This window comes from Oryctolagus cuniculus, chromosome 1 (assembly GCF_964237555.1).
Source record: "Oryctolagus cuniculus chromosome 1, mOryCun1.1, whole genome shotgun sequence".
Classification (NCBI taxonomy): domain Eukaryota; kingdom Metazoa; phylum Chordata; class Mammalia; order Lagomorpha; family Leporidae; genus Oryctolagus; species Oryctolagus cuniculus.
In genome coordinates, this window is record NC_091432.1 from 71,585,725 (window position 1) to 71,611,594 (window position 25,870).

Sequence of the window (25,870 nt, forward strand, 5' to 3'; positions counted from 1 at the left end):
GATGGTTCACTAATAAATTTGATGATGAACAATAACAACAAATTCCTGGGCTGACTGGTCCATTTTCACTCTCCCTGCGCAGAATTGATTCAAAATGACATGTTGTGTGTAGACTGTTTCTGCTCAGCTCATTGAAGAGAACATCAAGACATCTGTCCCCAAAAATGGATAACAAGAATTCTGAAACATCACAGCTTACTAAGCTCCATTTACTCAAGCCAGAAGAACCATTCCTGGGTGATAAACCTGGTCCAGCTCTGTTTGCTCACAATCTCATCTTCACTCGACAATGTCCTATCCAATGCATAGAAATCGGTAATTCATTTCCAGAACATAAGGACAAGACCACACTTTGCTGTGTTAGACCCATTTGAGGCTAACAGGCTAAATCTTCATGACTTTTCTCACTTATGTTGCTTATCATGTGGAACACAGCCCTTGACAACAGCAGCTGCTGGTCACACCGTGCAGCCAGATCGGTTAAACTGGCGTTCACCACAGGAGTATTGGCTGGAGAACACGGGGGCATTAACAACTGCTTCTCACGTGACTTACCTCATTCAAGCCTTGCCTTTTCAGTCCTGCAGCCCAGTCAGAGCAGTGAAAATGCCAACTTGTCTAGAAAAGTGGAAATACAGGAGCAGAATGAGTAAGGCTATAAAATGTAAAGACAGATTATGTAAAGCATGTAGGTAAGTACACTTTTTGCAGTACACATAACAGAATACCACTTTATAATTCCATAAAAGAACAAAAATTCAGAGAAAATGAAATAATCAAATCAAGGGGCTCAAAAACTACCTATGAAATTTAGACTCACATTGAGCCTACTATTCTGAAATGTCCTGAAAGACGAAACAAGACATTTTAGAGTCATTTAAACTTTAACTGCAATTTTCTGAATGCCTAGAGCTTCAGCAGTTATCAAAGCTCATTAGCTTAGGGAGTGGTCTGAAAGATGGATCCAGTGTAATTATCAAATGTCTCTGAGACAGCAAGTGCAAACTGTGTACACTCCCCTGATTTGAATTCTTTAATGGTGTAACTCACGTTAATGACCTAATTCATTCCGGGGTGGAAGAAATTAATCTAATCCTAAACTTGTAATCATATACTTGTCCATGAATGCCTTCACTATTATGGACAGGTGTCTGGAAACATTCTGATTCAGAATGATATGTATGGTTTAATGAGATGTGGTAAAAGTCTTATTTTTTTGCTATGCTTTCCATATCTTCAAATAAATACATAATTATTATTGATATATTTGTCATTATGCTTTATGAAAAGGTTAAGTGTCAGATTAATTTCAACCAAAACTCTATGACTGTTTTAAGATCTAGCAATAAACACTTTCAAATTAGTTTAACTATTATCACTTAAGTTCATGATTGTCTCGTTTTAGTGTACCAAAAATGAAATGTAGTAAGACACAGTTTCACATTAACAAATGTCAAAATGAAACATCTTTTCATTTGTATGTTCTAACTCTCAGTGTAAACATTGATATTGAAACACACACAGCCCTAACATGGCATTTCTGTCATCATCAATACTTTTCCATGCTTTATTCAACATTTCAAAAGAAAACATCTTATGTTTAACTGGTGATAAGACATATGAAATGGATATATTAGAAATCAATCTTCATTAAGGTAATGGGAGAAAACAAATTGGCTTAGAGCCTTCTACTGGAAAGAGAAATTCTTGGCTTTGCAAAAGATGCAGTTGTAGTTCCAATCCAAATAGGTTGGCATCTTCTCAAAACCCCATTGTGACAACCATTGTAATCACTAAAAATGCTGATCGCCAATCAATGTATTTTGTGGTGAGTCCTGGAATTATTAAATTCATTGTCAATTTCCCTTCCAGGTCCCAATTCACATTTACATGTAGTCTCCAAGCAAACTTAAATATATCATATAAAATTATTTATTACCACCAGGAGCCCTGCTCCGCTTTACTGTTGGAGGTAAATGCTTTTTATTTTTTTAACAGATAGAGATAGACAGTGAGAGAGAGACAGAGAGAAGGGTCTTCCTTCCATTGGTTCACCCCCTAAATGGCCGCTACGGCCGGCGCTGCAACAATCCAAAGCCAGGAGCCAGGTGCTTCCTCCTGGTCTCCCATGAGGGTGCAGGGCCCAAGAACTTGGGCCATCCTCCACTGCCTTCCCAGGCCACAGCAGAGAGCTGGACTGGAAGAGGAGCAACAGGGACTAGAACCTGGCACCCATATGGGATGCCAGTGCCACAGGCGGAAGATTAGCCAAGTGAGCCACGGCGCCGGCCTGGAGGTAAATGCTTTTGACAATGTTCTCAGAATACCCTGCACATAATAGTACCATAGCAGCTGTCATGTAATATTATGCTTGGTAATTTAGTGTGCTCTATCCTATCACAGTGTGAAGTATGTGAAGGAAGTGACCAGATCTCATCACTGATGAGACAAAACCATTAATAGGTGTGTCCAGAACTTCCCTACGCTCTGCTCAGAAGGAACCCTGGGGTTTTCCCACTTAGAATGCCCTCTCTCTTCTCTCTCCTGCTGCTGCTGTTTCATTTAAACATAGTTTCTTTCATTTTCAGTTCAGTTTCCACAGGATTAGGATGGTGGTAGTGATTGTTAGAGAAACAGAACTGGAATGATGGATATGAAGATGATAGAGTTTAAAAGGACAAAGATGAGGGAGGCAATTCTAGGGAAAAACCCCAAGAAGAAGCATGCATCCTCTAATTTTAAGTGCACAGCACACAGCAGGGAGGTGTTTCAAGGAATCCAGGGGCCACAGCAACAGAGAGCCAGAAAGGGGTAAATCAGAGGCGAGAGGGAGAAGTTCAGGGGTGGCGTGAGAAAGAAAGAAGGGATGGAATATGAATGTGAATTAGTGTCTGGATAATTGTGCAAGAGGTCCTAGGGATAGGCAGGTGATGCTGAAGAGGAGGGTGGACCAGAATTCTAGTGAGTTCTGTAGGGACAATGTCCTGCAATATGCCCCAGTGGAATGTGAGAGGTGAATAATGGCTAAGGTCTCATTGGGCATTGCTGGTCACTCCCTGAAATGAATCAGTGAGTCTTTATATTCAATGATATCGCAACTGCTTATGTACTATCATTGTCCTACACAGTGTCTGGTACAAACTGTATTGCGAAAAAGAGCTCAAGCAGAAAGAATGCCAGGAAAAAAATCAGGATTTTGTATAATTGCCTCTTTCCAGTAAAGAAATTAAAAGATTAGACTTTAGGCCAGCGCGTGGCTCAATAGGCTAATCTTCCGCCTGCAGCACCGGCATCCCAGGTTCTAGTCTCGGTTGGGGCAATGGATTCTGTCCCGGTTGCTCCTCTTCCAGTCCAGCTCTCTGCTGTGGTCCAGGAAGGCAGTGGAGGATGGCCCAAGTCCTTGGGCCCTGCACCTGCATGGGAGAGTAGGAGAAGCACCTGGTTCCTAGCTTCGGATCAGCGCATGTGCCGGTCGCAGCGGCCATTAGGTGGGTGAACCAGTGAATACGGAAGACCTTTCTCTGTCTCTCTCTCTCTCTCACTGTCTACTCTGCCTGTCAAAAAAAAAAAAAAAAAAAAAAAAAAAAAAAAAAGAAAAAAGATTAGACTTTATCATAGAGGTAATAGATCAGATACCCTACCAAGGATTATGCATAGTGACACTGTTCATCTTTCTTTAATCAAGGATAGAAAGTGTTCTAAAAAGATAATTAAAATAACAAAATAAAGATCTTCCACCAGAGCGAAGACCAAAAAAAAAAAAAAAATGAAATACCAAGATTCAAGTCAGAAACAATGAAAGTTTCATTAACTTAATACAAATTCAATTGGAGGTTATCAGGCAGAGGAGATGAAAAGAGTGAGTTTTGAGGAGGTGTGTAGTTCAGGGAGTGATAGAAGAGCTGCAGCAATGCCACAGCTCTTAACAGAGGGGAGCCCTGGTGCCACCGAGGTACAGAAGGTGGAGCTCTCACCCTGCCTTGGATGCCACGTGTCAAGGCTGTCTCCACAGGACACACACCTCATGATGAGCTGAACATGGTTCACCAGGCAGGGAGGAAGGTATGCTTGACAGAGAAAGCTGCATATGCAGGAGCATATGTAAGACTGGGGAGTGAATAGGCACAGTATTCTTGGAAATCACAAGGTTATATGAGTGTTAAGAAATATGGTGTTTCTGATGGGGCACCAGAGTGGGAGCCTTGGAAGAACAGAGAACAAGGCTAGAATTGAGGTTAGGATCAGATGGCACACCACAAGCAAAGGAAGAGTATGATTGCTATTGAAAAGGACCTTTCTTATAAATAGAGATGAGGCATAGATAGGCAAATTTTCTTATTTATGCATTTCTTTGTTCACAGGTGTCATGGAAGACAGTATCTGTGCCACTGCAGAGAGACAAGTCTGTAGCAGGCAAAGCAAGGATGAAAAAATGAAGTCCATGTTGTTGACTTGCATGAGTTAATGGCAAAGATGACCAATGCACTAGAGGAGAGGTGAGTTTTGAAAGGCATTTGTGGAGGCATGATTGACAGGATGTGGCAGCTGATTGGATATAAAGAGTGAAGGGGAGGGAGTAATTGAAGAAGGCTCAGGTTTGTGGTTTCAGAGACTAGGTGGAGGATGGTGGCTCCATTAATGAAGACAGGATGTGCAGGAAGTGCCATCCTGGAAGGACAGACAATGCATCACATCTTGGACAAGTATAGTAAGACACTTAGAGCTTTTGGCCATAAGTAATATTTCTTGCACTAAGAAGATAACATGACTTTGTTTAAGCCTATGGACATAAGAGAAGGAAAGAGAACCAAATGGAGGGCCCTTGCTAGGAGTAGGAGGTATTGTAGAAGGGAAAACAACTGCTAAGGAGTAGTCACATAAACAAAAGGAAAACCAGGGTATGGTAGAGATCTGGGGCTCCGAAATTGAGACAAAAGAAATTCAAACAAAATAAGGCTTTTGTCCTCCATAAAAAGTAGGATATGAACAAGTGTACAGGATGTGAATTTAGAAAGGTTTAGTGTCCTCACTCTGAAAAGCATCAAGAATATTGATAAGCTTTATGCTAAAAATATGTGAGAAGACTAAGCAGTATTTTCAGAGATAAAAAATAAAGTGCTTTCAAATTACAAGGCACTGTAACAATGTTTGTCCTCCAACTATAAACTTTGAGGGGAGAGCATTGTGGTGCAGTGATTAAACCACCACTTGGGATGCTCACATCCCATATCAGAGTAAGAGTTCTAGAGCTAGCTGCTATGCACTTCGGAGGCAGCTTCCTTCTATTGCACCTGGGTGGTAACAGATGACAGCCCAAGTTCCTGCTCTCTGCTTTGGCATGGCCTAACCCTGCTCTTACAGGCATTTGGGGGAGTAAACCAGGGTAGGGTAGATTTTCTTTTCACTTCCTCTCTCCCTATCTCTGTCACTTTGCCTTTCAAGTAAAATAAATAACAATTTTATAAAAAGTTATACATTTTGAATTAGCATGCCTTTTGAGTGTCTTTCCTTCCTTCCTTCTTCCTTTCAGCCCTGCCTCCCTCCTCCCTTATCATATTGGCATTCAGACACCATTAGCATTTATTGAGTATTTATTTCAATGGACATAGCTAGGAAATGAGAGCATCATATCCAATCCTTAATAAAGTTTGGGAAAGGATCAATTAATTCTGACTTCAGGTCCTGGAGATGGCTTTGTGGAGAAGGTGACAAGAAAGTTGGAAGGAAGTTGGGTTTCAGCATACAGAGAAAATGTGCAGTGAACACAGTCTATCCTCAGTTAAAGACTGTGCAAAAAAGTCATCTCTAACAGGAACACATTTTTATGAGGTGAATATAATCCCCAGAATTTATGTATTCATGCTTAAAGTTTTAAACATGCTGCTTTGGACATGCACATCCTTTGTTCTCTGAGCTTTGTACATAATTGATGACCCAAATCAATGAAAGATTCAATCCAAACTGATGCAAATGCAAATTACGGAGTTCTAGACAGCTGCAATTGTCATTTCTGTACATCTGGGAAACAGCTGTCGAGCCTCATCTATACCCCGGTTTTTGTTCAACTTCAAATGGGTGTCAGCAATAAAAGGAATGTAGGTGATTAGAAGGTGGTGAAGAATTTCTGAGCATTTCTTCTGTGATCAGTTTCTAAATCATGTTCTTTTCATAGAACTGGCATGATGGAACATTCCACAAACAACCTTCCCCATCTAAGCTTTGAGGGCACCTGGACTGCATGAAAGCCTGGCTGGTTTAATGATTCCAAAAGCACTCTCCTGACTACACAGAACCAGTAATGGGATAGTCATTTCCAATGCCAGGCATAAGTGATTCCTCCCTGGGATGCGAGGTTATAATAGGATGGACAAAAGCTGATGCTGACAGTCAGAGGCGAGATGCAGGGCTTGACCCTTTACTGCAAGAAGCTGCAGAGGCTGTGCATCTGAGCCAGACAGCTGACAAGATGCCTTCTCCTTGGGATTCATAGCACAGTAATAGGCTAATAGATTTATGCCATAAAGGCATTGACCTTTGTGGGCAGGAACACTTTCTCACAGGAGAGAAAAAGGCACAATAGGCCCTTGCATGTTAGAGTTTTGTCAGAGATTGACAGCATGGGCTGGTCCCAGTCTCCAGGAAGCCTATGCATAGACTTTTGCATTGTTACCCTTTGATTAACTTCTGACACACTTTGCAATGTAAAATCCTTCCTGGGAAATTGCTCTGTAATGCTAGCTGGAATACCTAGAAAACTTTGCCAATGAGAGCTAAAATGTACCCAAAATCAGTTTGGCTTCAAATACTGTGTGTGTGTGTGTGTCTGTGCGTGTGTGTGTCTCTGTGTGTATGTGTATTGTATGTACAGGAAAAACATGGTTGGATCTTTAAAGTTTCAGATTCTTAAGGCTATTATTTAAGTGCATTATTCAGAAATAGCTTTTCTATGTGTTATAGGCACATTGTGCATGAAAGAGACTTAAGCAAAGCCAAGATGAAAATAAATAATGCATGAAGTCAGAGGCCTGAAGCAAATGTTAACTAATTTCAAAATGGGTCAAAATCACAACAATTAAGTCCCTGACATGTGAAGTCATTTTTTCCTCCCTAAAATATTAACCAACTTGCTTCACTTCTTCCAGATTGATTTGTAGAGCATAAAAGGTCATTTTGGAGGCAGAGGGGGAATTTGGCTTCTACAAGCTATCCATAATGAGAGCCAATAAATTAGGTAAAGCTCCTGTTTACCTAAGCTGAAATATTGATGTCCAAGACCACATCGAATGCAAATCTCTACATTAATCATTTTTCTCCAGTCGGGAAATTCAGACCATGGTAACACATGCTTTGATAGACCTATACATCATAGTTACAGCAACATTAGACAGTGCCTCAGTGACAGAATACAAATATATTGCATTGGATTTCCTTCATTTTCCCCAGGCTGACTTTTATTTGTGTCTGAAAACTCAGCTCTTGGTATGTGAGGTTTTGACAAGGGTTTAGGTGATATTTTTGGCTCAAAAATTGAGTAAAAATTGGTAATAAGAATTTCCTGTTGGTGCCTTCCTGAACAAATGTGATGGAGTCTCACTACTCAAACAGTAATACTGTCTATGTTTCTCAAGGTGTGATCCACAATCCAGCTACCATAGATCACTGGGAATTTGCTGGGACACGGCACTTTCCAGGCCTCATCCTAGACCTAATCACACTCCCATAAAGTGAGGCCAGGGGAATCTTTCTTTTTATTAAATCTCTCATAAGTATTATACATGTTATAAGCAGCTATTTCCTTTAGTCTCTGAAAGTCGTCCTGATCTTGCTATATTTCTACTCAAATTCTTTAATGACCTAAATACTTTCCCAGCCTAAACTAGGTTGCGTACTTAGCCCTTTTCTGCATATCTAGAGATGCGATGCCAGTTGCCTCATGCATGGGTAAGACTACTATTCTGTCTGTGTGCAGAAGACTTAAGGACCACTATTTCCAACAGTGGTGTACCTGAGCTTTAGGCTCATATGGGAATACACCTGTTAAGTTCCTCCATTTGGCACATTAGAGCTGACATAGGCAAACTGGACGCATGCTTCTCTCTACCTCACCACTCACGCAAACCGATATCCTGGTGTTCTCATCAGTGCTTTTGTTCCCCAAGTAAGTCATCACACACAGGGCTATGTCATCTACCCACAGAGTCTCCCCGACGACTAATCTTCATCTGCTCTTCTAGCTCTGTGCAAAGCCCAGGCCTTCGCACAATTTCTAACCTGTCTGTCTTAAAGGACCTCTAATGATTCCTCCTCCTTTTGTCTTGAACTTTTCAAATCACTCTTCTATATGAAGTCTAAATAGTCTTTCTAAAAATAAGTCTGTCTGAGTCAGTTGTTTTGGTAAAATTAACTTTTCATGCAGGATAAAATCTAATTATATTCACCTGTTCCTTTCTAGACTGCCCATAATCAACTTCCATCAATTCTAACCTTGACTGTTCACTAGAATACAGCAGTTTGTAGTGACTTTGTTAAATCAAACTTTGCAAAAGTCTTTCTTAGTTCCTGTTTTCCCTCACCTGAAATGCAATTTTCTTCTCAACTATTTCCATGTATAACATTTTACTCACTAATAATTGTTGTAAATGTTATTTTATAATACTATCACCTAACATTGGTGATATTATTCTATGTATCAAGTTAATCCTATGTCTTGAGTGTAATTTCATTTGAGAAGTAGAGTAAGAAGGCAGCTGAGTAAGATTCTCCACCCACTTTCTCCCCATGGATATACCAGTTTGAATAGCTATACATGATCCAAACAACTGCATTTATAAGACTTGGAGACTCCAGATGTCTGGTTTAGTGTTACAGTAAGAAAAGGCACATTGAAGGAAGGAAAGGGTTGCCCACATCACTCTTCCTCCAATTCCAAATAGCACAATGTGAAGAGAAGTGCTCCTTGCTTAGAGGAGAAGGAATTAAGTCTAAGCCAAAATATCAGGTCCACTGTGGCAAAACCTAGTACTGTGCAGAGCTCTATGGTTTTTGCCCCCAGGCCAGGACCTGTGAACCTGGCCTCTGGACTGTATTAATCAGGCAGGTAAGGGGCTGCCTTAACCATCCATCACACAAGCATAGGCAGCACAGCAAGGAGAAAGGCTCCATGTGCTGGAGAGTAGGGCAAGAAAATAAGTACAGGGATAGACATTGCAAAATGTCAAGGTACACAATGGAAAATAAGCTCACATATTTGTGCACACACACAGAGAGAGTAGGGTGGGTGGGAAGAGATGGGATAGGTAGAGAGAGAGAGAAATATTGATCTTCCTTCCATTGTTTCACTCCTAAAATGACTGCAATAGCTGGGCCCATGCTAGGTCAAAGTTGGGAAACTAAAGTTCCTTCTAGGTCTCCCACATAGATGGAAGGGACTTGGGTATTTGAACCATCGTCTGCTGCCTCCTAGAATGCACATTAGCAAGAAGCTAGATTTGAAACACCATAGCTAAGAGTTGAACTAGGCAGTACAAAATGGCATGTGGGCTTCCCAGACAGTGGCTTAACCCTTTGTGCCACAGTGCTCACTCTAACATCTGCCATTGTGACGCTCAGTATCAGCTTTGAACCAAGAGGAACTCTACTCTGTAGGGAAAGGGTTAAAAAGGAGGCTGGTGGCAATCCCCAATCATGCCATAGACACCTGAGGAATTTACTGTTGCAGAACTCTATGGCTCTCACAGGCCCTGAATTCAGTCAGGGAGCCTTTACAATCCTTGGGATCAACTGAATCTCCCAACTACCCTCCTGTGGCCACAAGAAGCAGTTGCATAGACTATTCTCATAAGGGTGGACCACTGTGGCTTTGAAAAGCAGATGCTTTACCAGTCACCCACACTCAGCTTTAGAAAGCTGTCGGGCAGGTCTCCCAAAGGAGGTTGGCCCCTGGAGGCCCTGTGAAATTAACTCTGCAGCCCTTGAACACTGCAAAGGCCTCATCTGGGCACACTAGTACAGTAGAGTCCCTTCATGGCTTATCTTCTATATAGCCCTCAGACACTGACAAGTGTCTTAACCTGTTGCCAGGTATGCTGTCATGCCAACCTGGGCTCACCCACCCTCAAACAACCTGTGGAAATTGACAAGTGGCTCTTATCTGCATTTGAGCACACTGTTTCCAGAATTGCCAATGAACTTGCACCACCTAAAGAAACTGCAACTCACTTGGCAGTGCAATTCCACACTCCATGCAGTTTTGGCAAATGAGACATGTACAACTGCCATGAATGTTGATCATTAACTGAAGAAACTACATGGACACTTTAAAAGTACTCACCAGGAACCAAGCCACGACAACACATCTACTGAATGCTATAGTACCCATTGCCAGCAGAAAATCTTTTACTACCCAAGCTAAAAACACTGATAGAAGCACCTGAGCCAGCAGAGGCACAAAAATCAAGAAAGAGGCAAAAGCAGCATGACAAAAAAAAAAAAAAAAAAAAAAAAAAAAAAAAGCATAAAAAAAAGGCATGGTAACATCATACCTTCAAAGTATCCCAATCATCTCCCTCAAGGGATCACAAAAGAAATGAAAATTGCCTTTCAAAAAAATTCAGAAGAATATTTTAAGGAAATTTAATGAGATTGATAAATCTAATACATCATGTCAAGAGAATGAAAGGCAAAAACCATGTTATCATATCAATAGATGCAGAAAAAATCATTCAATAAAATCCAACATCTCTTCAAAATTAAAATAATCCTTAAAAGTTAGGTGTAGAAGGAAGGTACCTCAACATAAAAGGGGTTTAATAAGACACACACAGCAGGATCATGTTCACGTTTCTATCTCCCTATTATACTTGGTTCTACACATTGTATGTAGTCAGTGCTCAAAAGTGTTGGTAGAAATTTAACCACTCCTGTCTGGATTTTAGGAATATCAAAGTGATGACCAGCTTGATGAAATTTTAGAAATGCAGAATTTACAAAGTCACTGTTAAAAGCAAAAGCATTAGGCACACTAGTCTCATTTAGGCAGAATTATGTTGGAATGGATTTTCATTAGACTTAATGGATTTGTGCATGTCAGAATAAATATAAGAGCTTATCATAGCCTGCAAAGAGGAAATCGTAATGAATCCCTGTGGTGAGAAAAGAGCCAATGGCACCTTCTCAGGAGAAAGACCCCTGAGAATTAAGGGGCTCTACTGGATATTCTTTTTTATATTGAATGCTTAATTTTATCAATAGTTACATATTTTGATATTTTAATTTATATCTCAAAATGGTTAATGGAATAATATAACGCCAGTGAATCTCCTTTTCACTTATTTTGTGCATACTCTTACTCAGTTGTTTTTATTGCTCAATATATCTACTAGGAGCACACACGTACCCATATTATATAGAGAGAAGCTGAGGTTCAGAAGGATTTACTTATTTTTCTCAAGATCATGCTGATATATATTTATACATGACATTCTATATACTCATCTATTTAATAAGCACATACACTAACACAATAACTGTGCCTAATCTTGAACTAGGAGATAAACACAAAGGAATAGATAAGGTATTCAAGGAATTTTTAGTTTTGTGGGAAATTCATGGGGACTAACGCATACAATACACTGTGGTTAGTACCCTGGGAAGGACAGCCTATGGGAGCAAGGCAGAAAGCCATTGGAATCTAGGAGAGGGGCCTCTAATCCAACCTGGGTAAAGAAGGCACAAAGACCCACAAAGATTGATATTATCAGCAAAATATTATGTTTGTTGGAGGGAGTAACACATGCTATTAACCCAAAAGTCAACCCTATCACCCTTCTCTGTTCACTAATACTGCCAGAATGTGTTTGAGAAGGTAATGACAGTTCATCGAGATATTATGCTCTCAAAGTGAACACCTTGAGAGGCAGTATTTAGAAGACCACTGCATGTTTGTAATTCCAAGGTGTTCAGTGAGGGTGAGAAGTATGGATGTGCCATAGAGGGATATTTAAAATTTAAATATTTATTAAATATACTTAAAATATAAATTTAAAATAGACACAAATCCTGTTCTTCAGTAACACACTTCCCTCAAAGTCTAGCTTGGAAATAATCATTCCTTTTAACTACATGCTAGTAAACTGCTTCTTATTGTACTTGCCACCCTGTACCTATTACTGTCCTGACATCAATCAAGGTCATAGAAGGGCAATAGAAACTCACTATCAATGTAATATTTCTTAAGCACCATATGTTAGTGGATTTACAAGAGCTCAGATACAGCCACTCATGGGAAATTTCAGTTCAGCAAAACAGAATAAGCATGGGAGCTGATGCCTATAAGATGAGCAAGCTTTCTTCAAAAACTATTCTGTCTCCCTTTCAGAACTGAAAAGTTGTTAAGCTTAATTTTACAACCAATGTCATGTTGTAAAACTTGTTGATCTTTGTTGTATCCTCAGACATAAGGTCTCTCCCACTCCTCCCTTTTTACATTATTCTAATTCCAGATACGGGTTGAAATCCCAGAAGTGGCAAGTTTCTGCTCTGTGCACACTGTGCATTAATCTACTACACACCAAAGTCCATTAATTTTGAATAGTGCTATCAATTATACACATGACAGGAGGATAACAATGTTATCACCTCTGCAGAAGTGTCTTTCTAAGGAAATCCATATAGCCTTATCAAGACTATAATGCTGATGGATAACTCTCTCCTCAAAAAATCACAACTTGATTGCATTTCCTTTTATGGGATCTTAAAAATGCAAGCTGATAGAATACTTCTGAAACTTGTATCATCTATCCACACAGACAATGAGCTTTCCATTATTCTTCTGATAAAAAAAAAATAGGATTTTCCCTGCTTTTTCTGGGACATTTACAGGTCACTATCTAGCAGGTATGAATGTGCAAAGACAGGCAATGTTAGCATCCATAGCTGGTCTTGTGGGTTTCCTTAGATTTCTCTGTTAGGTGCCACCCTGATGCAACTCTCCCGCTTTTATTTCCCCAATCAGCTCTGTCTCATTCTCCCGTTCCCTGTCTAAACCTACTGCCTTGGCCATCTGGCCTTTTTCCTCTGGCCTTCTGTAAGAACAATTTCTAGTGTTTTTCCTACTAAAATTCCAGTAATAAAGAAGAAATCTACCTTCACGCTAAGCTCTAGACCTCTTAAATGAACTCTCTTAAATCAGGCATGAAGAAAGATTACGAAAGAGCTCAAAACCCTTCCCTGGTTTCCCAATTCACTAAAAATAAAGTTAAATCTCTTTGCCAGGCATGTCCTACAAGTTTCTCATTCAGGCAATAGGCATACATATGTCTGGTGCACACTCTGCACCAGGTGCTAAGTTATTGTTTAAAAAAACAGAAGCACGGTAACTCACATTGAATAAATCACAAGGGATAAGGAACAAATGCAGGGGCCTTCAAAAAGTTAATGGAAAACATATTATTTAAAAATGCACACAGACTTCAAAAAAATATACCAAAGTAAACCTGCTTTGAAAATTTCCATTTTTGTCCCGGAAATAGTTAAGGTTTATAAACTTCATGCATTTCCTACATACAACTTTAAGAACATAGTGTTTCTTCCCACCATACCCCTCCCATCCACACTCCCACCCTTCTTCCTCCTCCCTCTCCTATTCCCATACCTATTTTTTACTAAGATCTATTTTCAATTAACTTTATACACATAAGATTAACTCTATACTAAGTCAAGAGTTCAACAAATATTATTAAAAAAAACTGTAAACCTTTTGAAGTACCCTTGTATTGTATGATGTGACTGCAGATACAGGATTCAGAAACACAAACCAGAATGAAGATAGGATGATGCATTTGGAGACAAAAGGCATTGTTACTGGGGAAAAGCAAGTCAGAAAAGATTCCTTTGAGGTGAGTAGAGCAAAGTTGCAAACAGACATGCAGAGAAAAATTTACAAGTCATTCAAATGTTATGTCTCAGAACCTGAGGTTCGGATCCCTTTGATGTTCCAGGGAAAGAATGAGACCAATATGTTTAGAGATGAGGGTGTGAAATTAGTGCTGGACAGGGGCTGCATTAGGTAGGCATGAGTGCTATGGGAAGCCTGGCGTGCCCGGGCTGCTCCTCACGTGTCTGAGGGTCTGAAGGCACAGGAAGCAAAAGATTACTTAAATCCCTAATGGGGCTGAGTGTGTTTCAGAACTCTGAGGAAACAATACTTGCAAATCAACAAAAATGGATTTTTATGTCTTCGCAATATCTCTTTAAGCTGAAGCAAAGTTTAAGCTTTAGAAGAATAATGATATTAAACTATATTTACATTTTATTTACATATAGAATGTATTTTAATTATATATATAGTTCATTAAAGTATGAAAAACATTATCAAATTATATAATATTTAGGACAGTTTTATAGATAGAAAGTGTCACCTGTAACTACACCTTTTTAAATAGTTTTTATTTGAATAAGGTAAATAAATTTCATGTGTTTCATATATACAGATTTAAGAGTGTGATACTTCCTACCCTATTCTCCCTCCTCCCTACATTTTCCTTTATTTTTCTTTTAATTTTTGCAGTGACATATTTTCAATTTATTTGGTGATCAAAAACTTAAACCTTCATCAAGAATTCAACTAATAGAAAGTAGAAAAAGCACTGTTCCTTAGGAGTATAGGCAAGGACTAAAACAGTAATAAAATATGAAAATGTCAATTTAATTCCTGGAATACATTTTTTGTGCTCTGTATATTAATTACCACAAATCAAGGAAAACATGTATTTGTCTTTTCAGGACTGGCCTTTTTCACTAAGCATAATGGTTTTCAGTTGCACCCATTTTGTTGTGAAGACAGAATTTCATTCTTTTTTAAAACTGAGTAAAATTCCATAGTGTAAATAAACCACATGCTCTTTATCTAGTCATCAGCTGATGGACATCTGGGTTGATCCTATATATTTGTAATTGTGAATTGAGCTGCAATAAACATGGGGGCACAGATAACTCTTTCATATGCTGATTTCATTTCCTTTGAATAAATTCCTAGAGTGAGATGGCTGGTCATGGGGAGATCTGTTTGCATACTTCTGAGGAATCTCCATACTGTCTGCCATAATGGTTGTACTTTCTTACATTAAAACCAACAGTGTATTAGGGTACCTTTTTCCCCACATCCTTGCCAGCATTTGTGTTCTGATTTTTGGATGACAGCTATCCTAACTGTAGTGAGGTGAAATTTTATTAGGTTTTTATTTGCATTTCCCTGATGGATAGTGATCCTGAACATTTGCTCATGTGTCTCTTGGCCATTTGTATTTCATCCTTTGAAAAATGATCATAAGTTCCACCTCCCTCCTCCCACTGACAATAGAGGTCTACCACACCCAACTTGGGCATCTGGACTCTTGCACCACTCCCAAACCCTACAATCTTTTTTCTAATCACTTTTATTCTTTCTCCAAATTTTTCAGTTAATATGCTTTGCATTTAATATCCAAAACTGAAGTTTTTTTTTTTTTTCCCAAAAATTACACTAGTTCGCAGCTTTCTAGGAAAACGTGGAAGAAGATGCCTTGTTTAGAGTTGTTAATCATTTATACTACTAATTAGGAGTATGATGTTGGACACATTGCATAGCTTTTCTGAATGCCACTTTTATCACCTAATAATAGGAAATTAATGCTTATACATTAAGATTATTATGAGACATAAATTAAAATCATTGAAAGCAATAAATTTGCAAAAATGTTCTGTTATCCTATGTTAGAGGCCAGAGATTTTACCTGTTACCTACCAGAGTTTTACGTGAGTAGTTTAAATAATAAAAGGTTTTGATTGCAAACTCTTAAAGTACTATCCATCAATACATAATAATGAAACATTGTCCTGAATTTACTTGAAGACATCTATGCTACCATCAGTGCTAGTCTTTTGTTCGCATCTGTAAATACGCAAGTTATCTTTGCTCACCTTTAACAAAGGGTCTCTCATTCATTCAACAGAGATTCTTCCACATCAGCACAGAAGGCTTTTCTCTGTTAAGCCAAAATCCATTTAACCATTCCTTTCACTCTATATTCCATTTCTTTTATCAGGATCCAGATAAAAGAGGCATAATCCAACATTCACATGGTAGCCTTTTCAGTAGCTACATAACTATTCCATTTCTCTTCTCTGTTAATCCAGATTATTTTATTTTTTTTTTATCTCATCCTTAGCAAATCAGTTCACAAGATCCTTTTCTTTCCCTTGATGAAACCATGAAATCCAAATCTCAACTCAAATCCCAGTCAGGTTTGATTAACACAGAAAAAGAGATTCTACTTGCCTAAGGATTTTCAATTATTCTAAGACCATGTAGCATTTTAGAAATCCTGTCATTTGTCACCTTAAATGAATTTCCAATGTGGTTTACCTGAAACTCAGACATATTATATCTAGTACAGTGTTTGGCAAAATGATAGCTACTATTACCATAATTGGCATTATAATTATTTTAGAGCCATAAAAGTATTTTACATTGGCTACCACTATGTCTTATCTCCCTGAATCTGTCCAGAGACGTGGTAGAATTCTTGTCTTTCTTAAACTGCATTGTGGGAAAATTAAATTTTACCATCATGGTAAACTGTTAAAATCTTTTTGGGATCATGATTCTGTCTGAATCCATATGTGCTCTCTTGTCAAATCCCTGTCACCTGTGTATTTGATGAGCTATCCATCGTATCTTCAGCCAAGCCACAATATAAATGTTGACTGCCCCAAGTTCAAAATTAGAGGCACATGTGTTGCACAACAAACCATGAGAGGAAGAAAGTGCTGATTTTAGTAATGTACATCTATGCCATTTGAACAATGGTAGACTGAAAAAAATTAGGTCAAAAATTTAATAAGCAAAATTTAATTTAAGAGACAGAATAAGTGAGCTATGTTCCTGCCTAAAGGAATCTCATGGAATATTCAATGTTATTGTAGCTAACTACACTAATAAAGAAATGAGGGCCGGCGCCGTGGCTCAATAGGCTAATCCTCCACCTTGCGGCGCCGGCACACCGGGTTCTAGTCCCGGTTGGGGCGCCGGATTCTGTCCCGGTTGCCCCTCTTCCAGGCCAGCTCTCTGCTATGGCCAGGGAGTGCAGTGGAGGATGGCCCAGGTGCTTGGGCCCTGCACCCCATGGGAGACCAGGAAAAGCACCTGGCTCCTGGCTCCTGCCAGGATCAGCGCGGTGCGCCGGCTGCAGCGGCGGCCATTGGAGGGTGAACCAACGGCAAAAAGGAAGACCTTTCTCTCTCTGTCTCTCTCTCTCTCACTGTCCACTCTGCCTGTCAAAAAAAAAAAAAAAAAAAAAAAAAAAAAAAGAAATGAGTAAAGAAGCAAAAAAAAAAAAAAGGTAGACTGGGCTATTTTTTTTTTTTTTTTTTTGACAGGCAGAGAGGACAGTGAGAGAAACAGAGAGAAAAGTCTTCCTTTTCCTTTTTTTTTTTTTAACTTTTATTTAGTAAATATAAATTTCCAAAGTACAGTTTATGGATTACAATGGCTTCCCCCCCATAACTTCCCTACCACTCGCACCCCTCCCATCTCTTGCTCCCTCTCCCATTCCATTCACATCAAGATTCATTTTCAATTATCTTTATATACAGAAGATCGATTTAGTATATATTAAGTAAAGATTTCATCAGTTTGCACCCACACAGAAACACAAAGTGTAAAATACTGTTTCAGTACTAGTTATAGCATTACTTCACATTAAGGACAACACATTAAGGACAGATCCCACATGAGGAGTAAGTACACAGTGATTCCTATTGTTGACTTAACAATTTGACACTCTTGTTTATGGTGTCCGTAGGCTCTAGTCACGAGTGGCAAAGGCTATGGAAGCCTTTTGAGTTTGCCAACCTCGATCTTATTCAGACAGGGTCATAGTCAAAGTGGAAGTTCTCTCCTCCCTTCAGAGAAAGGTAACTCCTTCTTTGATGGCCCCGTTCTTTCCACTGGGATCTCACTCACAGAGATCTTTCATTTAGGTTGTCTTTTTTTTTTATTTTTATTTATTTATTTATTTATTTTGCCAGAGTGTCTTGGAAAGTCTTCCTTTTCTGTTGGTTCACCCCCCAAGTGGCCGCTATGCCCAGTGTGTTGCGGCCGGTGCGCTGCACCAATCCGAAGCCAGGAGTCAGGTGCTTCCTTCTGGTCTCCCATGCAGGTGCAGGGCCCAAGGACCTGGGCCATCCTCCACTGCACTTCTGGGCCACAACAGAGAGCTGGACTGGAAGAGGAGCAACCGGGACAGAATCCAGCACCTTGACCGGGACTAGAACCCGGTGTGCCAGTGCCGCAGGCAGAGGATTAGCCTATTGAGCTGCAGCGCCAGTGACTGGGCTATTTTTAATCATCTAATTTTAACCTTCTTGGTTACTACATTTACCTGAAGTACATTTAAATTTATGGATTCAGTAGCCACTTGAAAATTGTTGTTAGCTGTCAACTTTCTAAAGACAGACTGAATCACAGCTCACATTTGGAAATATGCTGATATATTTAGGCAATACATTTTTTTAATGAGAATAATTTCTTTTATGAAATTTACTCTGTTCTAGGCCTTAACTCAGGGCCTAAAGAAGTTCACAGTCTAGTGAAATACACAGATATGTGTTGTAAATACATTGCTCCTATACGTGTTGACAAGACAGATTGCTAAGACATGTTCCTAAGACAGACGTATCTCTGAATATTTTTAAGGCACCATCACCAAGTTTTTAATCACATGATTACAAAGATGCTACAGTTGCAAACTATTTTATGTGTTATCAAATCCAATTTCCCCATTATAAGAAACAAGCCCATACAGAAGAATCAATTTCTACAACTTCAACAGTTAACTAGTGGACAAGAACACAGAAGTCTGAATACCAAACATTCCTTGTGCCATCTTCCCCCTGGGAATGCTACTCCACATGAGTAAATACATGCAAGATGCTAGGGAACCATTCACGGAGAAAGTAACTGTAGCACCATTTGAAAGAAAGTAACGGCGTGGTAGAAAAGTAACCATGCTAGCTAGCTCCTAAGATTTGAAAAGGGATGGCCTAAGTAGATTGCCTAACCACAAACCACAAACTATCATTGCCATGACTACGGGACCCTGTGTGGTCGGCGTGTGGGTGGGGCTAGCCTCTAGAAACTGTACAAAAGGGGACCCTCAGATGCTGTAAACCAGAGGTTGCTCAGCCTCTCTCCCTGGTCCATAGTGCCTATTGCCCGCAGGGAGAAGCTCCTGGTCCATAGCGCCTAGTGCCTGCAGGAGTTGGCTTGAGCGATCTCTCCTCCTAGTCACCTAGAGTACCAATAAAGTGTGTTTAGCTTGACTTTCCTCAATCTCCTTGACTCTTCCTTCGTGGCAACCTGGCCAGTTTCCGGAGGGGGAGATACTGACACAAAGTTTTATTGATAATGATTGAGTATGGTCTCATACTTGAGGTCTGAAGATACAGATATGGAATAAAAAAGAAACTTGTATCTTACTGAGTCTTTGCCCCAGAAGATCTCTGAGGAGTTAAATGCACATGCTCATGCACAAATAAATGTTCTTAAATTACAGTAATAGTTTCTCATTATTTGTTTGTTTTGGCATTTTTTTCCTTTTCAGTAGAGGACAGGGATATAAAACAACAATACCTTGTTAATTGAGGATGCAGGCTTGTTAAGTTTTAATTAATTCATTTAACAAATATTTATTGACTTCCTACGCTATGAAAGGTTCTTTGCAAGATACACACAAAGTAGCTACAGTAGCAGCCCTTGAGGAAATTCATTTGCTTTTTTGGAACCCTTGTATCTTATAGTACAAGGAAAGGGAAACAACAGATTCTCTGACCAAGAACACCTAGGCAACTGTCACTCTTCCAGGGTGTCTGCTCTACCATCAATTATAATTAACAAAATATTTACTGAATCTAAGTGAAAAGAACAGAGGCATGTGGCTTCAGTGATATCCTCTCTTCTGGTTCTCCCAACAACTTTGGGAAGTCGGTATTTTTAATTCCCCCTGGTGATTACAGATGGAAACCTGAGGTTCCTAGAAGCTAAGTAATTTGCCTCAGGTCACACATTAAGTTGATGAAGGACCAAGAATTTGAAAGCAAGTCATATGACATCAAAGCCTATGCTCTTGCCACAATGCACTTGGAATGTTCTGGAATCAAAGTGTGATGAGGGCCGTGGATATCTCTAAACTTGATATAAATGGGTGAGGGGAGCTTGCAAGTCCTGAGCTTATGAGTGAAGTCAGTATTTGACAACTGTGTGAGTTACTCTGTGTGCTAAAAATGTAATTTTTCTATACATTAAATATAAATATGTACACACAGTAGCATATGTGTGTGTACACACACGTATTCCTTAAGTACTTCTGAATACACACAGTTCTGCACTTAACACAGGGAAGTTCTGCATTTAGTCTTTTATAGCTACCACCATTACTGTTAATGAAATGATTTTACACTTCTCAAAAGCTTCTCTTTCTGTATTTGGAACATGGATACTTACACGCGAAGTCACTTACTATAAATTTCTATTATATCTTTTTTCTAGTGTGTATTTTTCTGGCACTGAAGTTTATTTCCTGCTAAGTACATTTCTTCCTGACCATGACGATGAGCTATGCCAAATTTCCTTAGCTATTTGGTCTTACTTGTGGTACAACACTTGCCAGAATTTTCCCCAGGGAAATTAGACAGCTCTAAGCATCTCCAGATCTTTTAGCCCAAAGTTTCCTCAAAATAACCTGGACCTTTTCCAAACTCTTCAGTTCCACCTCACTGATCCCTGGACCAGTTCTCTAAGGTTTTTGAGTGACCTTGATCCACCCTAATTTGAAATCACCACGGGTAACAGAAGGAAAAGCTGGAGGGGGATTTTTTTCAATCAAGGCAAAGTCTCTGGAAACTGACAAAGGCCCAGTGTGAAGGGCCTGGAGTCTTCTTGTTTTCTTACCAGATGGCTCCTTCACTTATGAGGGGGAAGGGAGTCCTGTTAAGGAAACACACACCTTCCCTGGACTAGCTCTCTATTGGAAGAGGTTAGTGATGGAAAACAGAGGACAAACGCTTAATTCTCACTTATTTACTTTCTCCAAAGTGACTCCATATTGTAGACAGGAAACTAAAATAGGAAGGCCTTCAGTTAATTATGCAGTGCGAGACAGTAGGGATGAAATAATGAGGGAGGAAACACAGAATTCTTCCATAGAGACCTAAAGGGACATGTGTTCGTCATAGTGGTTAAGCTGCCAGTGAGGACAACCGTGTCCTCTAGCAGAGTGCTAGGTTCCATGCCTGGCTTTGGCTCTTGAGTAGAGCTTGATGCTAATGAGGATCCTGGGAGACAGTGGCAATGGCTCAAATGCTTGGGTTCCTGCCACCCACCAGGAGAGTTCAACTTAGTTCCTAGTTCCCAGGTTTGGACTCTGTCTAGACTTGGCTGTAGTGAGAGTTTGAGGTGTTAACCAGTGGACATTTGTTCCCTCCTTACGCTCTTCTTCTCCCCACTACTTTTGTCCTGGAGACAACTGGTAGGGCTAGAAACCCAGCCTGGTCCTGGCAGCAGAAGCCTGTGTAGAAGCTCCTATTAGGGTACTGGGATAATCTATTGGTATTCCACTTCTCAGGCTAACTCAGGCCATCACAGACCTTTACAAGTGCCAGTCTGCAAAGAACAGAGCATGTAAATAACCTTTCCTCATTTCAAAGCAAATTCTGCAGACAGCAAATTCTGCTACCACCCTTCTTCTCCACATGCAGAGAGAGGATCAATGACAGAGACCCCCTCTCAGTAAGGGAAGTCCAAACCTTCCCTCACACTGCCAGTCTTTCAGGGCAAATGAAAGGGCAGTTGGTCAAACCAGAGAGGAGAGGACATCCGTCCTGTTGCTAAATCCTGTAATCCAAAAATAACGAGACTTCTCCATAACCAGGAAACTCAAGGAACACAGAGAAAGAAACAAAAAACCAAGTTCATGAGTTAGAAAACTAAAAAGGCAGATAGGACCCTACGTTCTCTGAGAGCAAATCATTACACTAAAATATCTCCTGGGCCCTTCAGTTAGCAAACTCTACCCACAGCAGACTCTCTACTACAAATATCTCTTTTCATTTGGTCTTCTATGCTTCTACCACCCAGAAAATGTAAATAGGTCAAATGCTATTTGTTCAGCCATGTGAAAGTGTCTCGAACTCTCAGTCCCCTTATCTGTAATTGTGAGGACCCAGTCTGCCAGCTGACTGACACAAGTCATTGCTACCCAGCCTATTTCATAATGATGTTCAATATGGGCTTCTCCTTTTTTTTTTCTATTAACAAAAGCAGCTTGATTACTAGTTCCTCATTTTAGGCAGCACTAAGATTTATATATGTCATTTAACCTATCTGGATTTTCATCATCCTCCATAATAAAGAATTTTTCAGGTCTTAGCTATTGTGAATTGAGCTGCAATAAACATTAATGTGCAGACTGCTTTTTTGTTTGCCAATTTAATTTCCTTTGGGTAAATTCCAAGGAGTGGGATGGCTGGGTTGAATGGTAGGGTTATATTCAAGTTTCTGAGGAATCTCCAGACTGACTTCCATAGTGGCTTAACCAGTTTGCATTTTCACCAACAGTGGGTTAATGTCCCTTTTTCCCCACATCCTCTCCAGCATCTGTTGTTGGTAGATTTTGGAATGTGAGCCTTTCTAACTGGGGTGAGGTGAAACCTCATTGTGGCTTTGATTTGCAGTTCCTTGATTGCTAGTGATCTTAAACATTTTTTCATATGTCTGTTGGCCATTTGGATTTCCTCTTTTGAAAAATGTCTATTGAGGTCCTTGGCCCATCTCTTAAGTGGGTTGTTTTGATCTTGTGGAGTTTCTTGATTTCTTTGTAGATTCTGGTTATCAACCCTTTATCTGTTGCATAGTTTGCAAATATATTTTACCATTCTGTCAGTTGCCTCTTCACTCTCCTGACTGTTTCTTTTGAAGTACAGAAACTTCTCAATTTGATGCAATCCCAAATGTTAATTTTGGCTTTAACTTCCTGTGCTTCTGGGGTCTTTTCCAAGTAGTCATTGCTAGTACCTATATCTTGCAGGTTTTTTCCAATGCTCTCTAATAACTTGATGGTGTCAGGTCATAGATTTAAGTCTTTAATCCATGTTGAGTTAATTTTTGTGTAAGGTGAATGGTAGGGGTCTTGCTTCACGATTCTGCATGTGGAAATCCAATTTTCCTAGCACCATTTATTGAATAGACTGTCCTTACTCCAGGTATTGGTTTTAGATCCTTGATCAAATATAAGTTGGCTGTAGATGTTTGGATTGATTTCTGGTGTTTCAATTCTGTTCCATTGGTCTATCCATCTGTTTCTGTACCAGTACCATGCTGTTTTCCGAGTGGAAAGAACGGGTCATCAAAGAAGGAGGTACCTTTCACTGAAGGGAGGAGAGAACTTCCACTTTGACTATGACCTTGTCTAAATATGATCAGAGTCGGTGACCTCAAAAGGCTTCCATAGCCTTGCCAACTCATGACAAGAGCCTAGGGTGATTACTGATGCCATAAACAAGAGTGTCAATTTGTTAAGTCAACAACAGGAGTCACTGTGCACTTACTCCTCATGTAGGATCTCTGTCCTTAGTGTGCTGTACATTGAGATTTAATGCTATAACTAGTACTCAAACAGTATTTTTCACTTTGTGTTTCTATGGGGGTGCAAACTGTTGAAATCTTTACTTAATATATGCTAAACTGATCTTCTGTATATAAAGATAATTGAAAATGAATCTTTATATGAATGGAAGGGGAGAGGGAGCGGGAAAGGGGAGGGTTGCGGGTGGGAGGGAAGTTATGGGTGGGGGGAAGCCATTTTAATCCATAAGCTGTACTTTGAAAATTTATATTCATTAAATGAAAGTTAAAAAAAATAAAGAATTTTTCATTTTTTAACCAGAATTTCCAATTGGAAGGTGATTTTTCTTCTTTTGGAAAAACAAACATTGTGATTAGCACCTTGGTTTCAGACAAGAAGGATAACATGTTCTCCATGGAATAACTAAACTGGAAATTGAAAAGGAGAGAAAAGCAAAGATATGAGAAGAGAGGAAAGAGCAAGAGAAGACAGTGACTCATCAAGAGTCATTAAAATCAACTGGGGTTAAAGATTTCTAAAACATTACAATGTTGGGGTGACTGAGAACATTGTAAGAGCATGAGTTCTTAGTATTCCACTTAAAGGTGTTTGCATTGCTGTGATGGAAATTCTTCTGTTTTACCAGTACATCTCAAGGACAGTCTAACACACTCCTAGATACTTGCTGAGAATGAAGACTTTGTAATTTGAGAGTCTGATTTGCAAGAGTAATCAACAGATGGCCCAGGATAAAGCACTTAGAATCAGGCACTTAGAACCATGAATATATTGAGGGAAGTATTGATTGTCCACACACCCGGGTAGTGATCAGGAAAGCTAAACCCAACATTACTTGATTTTGAGAAGCAAGGAGCATCCCAGCTCAGAGTGAGGTTATCTATGGATACCATATTAACCTAACATCTACATCACATTACTTATTTTTTTTCCTGTTCACTATATATCAAGCATTTAATAAAAATCCTCATTTTACATTAGCATGCACGCTCCTATATTGTTCATGTCCACAATTCCAAAAGAGAAATATTTGCTTGTCTGTTTCAACTGCAGTACCATCTCATCTCCACCAAGCATATTTTTATGCCTTTTAAACCATACCACCCACAAGAATATTCATCTATGTAAAAGTGATTCATTATTACCTTTTATTTTCACCACCAACTATCTTATTGTTCATTGCCATCCAGAGACTGATTCTCATTTTTGTCCTTTGATTCTCATTTTTATTTCCTCTACAGACTTATTTTCCCATCTCCTTTTATCATTTCTGTGTTTCTCCATAACCACCCCTATGTGATCCATGATCAAGCCAAGTGGAAGTCACTAAATTATTGGGTGTTCTCTGCAGCAACCCAGCACTGATGCACTAAGGCTATGTAATCTGCCTGCTCTATTCATTGAGCTGTGTGTTGAGCAGGCTATATGCATTTCACTCAGGAAGCTCAAAATATGAGGGATCTTACTGTCTTTGGCTGATTTAGAGATCAACTTCCTGCTTATTATCAACTATTATCCATGTTGATTTTAATCTTTCAATCCTCATTGTCCTTCTGTTTGCAGTTTTATATAATCACACTGCTTAGTTTCCTGTGGCATTGCAGTGCTGTTCTTCTACCTCTAATGTAATTCTTCATTGTCAAGACCTGGATTGCAGGTTCTCTGCCCCTCCTCCACTTTTTTTCATAAACTCATTTGGCTGACCCCATCACACATTAACAAATTTCAGGCACCCTGGAATTTGTCATGGACTCTTCCCTTAAATATTCACCCTGATGATATTCTTCCCTCAGCCTCTATTTCCCTCAGCTCTGAAATAAACCACTAGGATTGATTAATGATATATCTTAATTCAGGGGATATTATCACATATTATCATCAGTTCATTAAATACCCCTGCTTCATTTTATATATTAATGCATTTTTCAGCAGGTCTTACAACCATTTGTTTCTACATACAGTCTTTTGTGTTATCATGCTTGTTTTGCAATCATGACTTTATTTCAATGTCATTGACAGAGGAAGTAATATGGGTATAAAGCAAATTTTGTGTTATGTGTTATTCTGTCCAGGATAAATGCTAGGTGAGAAAACTATAGTCTGCTGATTATAGCACTGTAGGAATACATAAAATACACACTCTCTTCAATCATCTAGGAGCCTCAATGCTGCCCATTCCTGCTTTTGAAATAACA

The 25,870-nt window shown here is 39.4% G+C and overlaps 1 protein-coding gene across 5 annotated transcripts in view; it reads right to left on the bottom strand.

The window, feature by feature from the left end:
- The window catches only part of TENM4 (teneurin transmembrane protein 4), a 2,118,216-nt gene that overhangs the window by 1,870,981 nt on the left and 221,365 nt on the right, over positions 1–25,870 (bottom strand). For all 5 annotated transcript variants that reach the window (XM_051821885.2, XM_051821866.2, XM_051821785.2 and 2 more), the window contains exon 2: positions 556–618. The gene's annotated coding sequence lies outside the window, so the exon portion shown is untranslated. The remainder of the gene's footprint in view (positions 1–555; positions 619–25,870) is intronic.